Genomic DNA, 1,862 nt, shown 5'->3' with positions numbered 1-1,862 from the left:
AGTTACAAATTGTCTCCCAGATCTTTGAAGAAGCTTCCTAAATTTTGCATTAGGTGCTGCCCTTTTTAGTGCTGCTTGTAAGCATCTAGTTGTGGTATCATTCATTGAATTTTATTGAACTGATATTTGCATGGCATATTAGGATTTATGGTTGGGATGTCACAAGGAAATCCTACAGTGTTTGTATACGATGGTGGAAGGTTGGTGCTTGTCACTTAGTTAAGCTGCATAGCAAAAAAATCTCTTACCGCTTTTCCCCATGGTTTCTGATATTTAATTAGTGTGATATTACCCAAGGGACATGAAACTAATTAGTCATGACAGACATGGGGAGGAAAAATGCAGGTAAACAGCAGGAAGTCTGTAAGGTTTTCAGTATGCTCTAAACTTTGTACAAACATTGTTTTTCCTGCTTTCTCACTGCCTTAGTTGTCAACCACTATACAGAATCCCTCATTACCTGTTAGTAGACTCTCAGCAACTACGTCCCTGAATATAGGTTGTTTAATTGATAGAGGTAGAAAGATGGTGATTTTCCTAGAGGATTTTTGCAAGATGTCATGCAAAGAATGCCATGTTTGTGATTTTTTTTAAAGCTTTTAAGCAATGCCAAGGACATTGAAAGTAAGCACATTCAGCACACAGTGTACTTTTTTTTTTTTTTGAAGTGCTAATTTATGAGAATGTTACATATCTCAGTGATTTATTTTTGGAAGCAAAATTTTATTTCTTTGAACTTACCATTAGAAAAGGTAATGGGCTTAACAGAAAAAGTGGTGACATTAGATGTAAAAGTGTTTCTCTTGATTATGATAAAACCACTAGCATGGAAGGAAGGAGCAAATCAGAATTGTTGCTGTTCAGGGTACTGTTTTTTAAATGTTATGACCATTTAAAAGTTGCATGTCATTTCTTTCTGGGGAGTCTCATTCAGCTTATTTCTTAGAAACAGTGTTTTTCTATTTGTTCTTTAAGACAGAATTTCTGCAAGCAAGTTCCTCTGCATCACAACACAAACCAGTTTCTGTGGCTTCCCACCCACAAATAGCACACCAAAGCCAGGAATAGAAGTGTTTTGTGAGTAAGATGGGATTGGCCAGACTTCAGCCACAACTCACTAATTTCATTCACTGAAGACCTACTCATCACTGTCTTTTAGTCAGATCAGGCCTCAAAGTGTACAAAGGTAAGCTAGATAGTGCTAAATATGTGGGTACATTAAGAAGGGTTGCCTAGTAGAAGAGACTAATCTGGACATCCCTTCTGAGCACTGAAAGCAAGATTGTACCAGAAGGGGTAAGGGAAAAGCAGCACAGTGCTTTATTGCCCTAATTCTGCAGCAACTTACCCACAGGTGTCCCTCAAGAATAACTTATGCCTAGAAGCATTTGGTTTGTAACAAGCACGGGAGACCAGCTGCAGGCATCTTGGAAATCCTTCACTGAGGGCCAAGTCTTCCATCTTCTGTACAAAGAAGTTTAGGTAAAGCTCTAATGTACTAAATAGGATTAATTTTGGTACCTAAACTCCAGGATGGTGAAATATTTCAGTTCTTCCAGACTTTTTAAGCTTACAGTCTGGTGAAGAGATTTGCTTTGTCAGATGAAATTACAGTTTTGTCCCTATTCTGTCCCTTTTTTTTCTACATCAAGTTTTTATACTTTTGTCACTGAATAGGCCAGCATTTATTTACTCTGGGTTGGAATCCAAGGTATGTACTATGCAATGAGGTGTCTTTAAGGTGGCTGCTTGCCACTCCTCAATCCCCTTAGATTTTTGGTCTATTAGAATGATCTAACAGCATTTGCATGAGTCTACTTCTCCTGCAGGCAAAATTCCTATTGAAATGGATGAGATACCAC

Source organism: Gymnogyps californianus, chromosome 6 (assembly GCF_018139145.2).
Source record: "Gymnogyps californianus isolate 813 chromosome 6, ASM1813914v2, whole genome shotgun sequence".
NCBI classification, from domain to species: domain Eukaryota; kingdom Metazoa; phylum Chordata; class Aves; order Accipitriformes; family Cathartidae; genus Gymnogyps; species Gymnogyps californianus.
Note: the sequence above shows the minus strand (reverse complement) of the source record.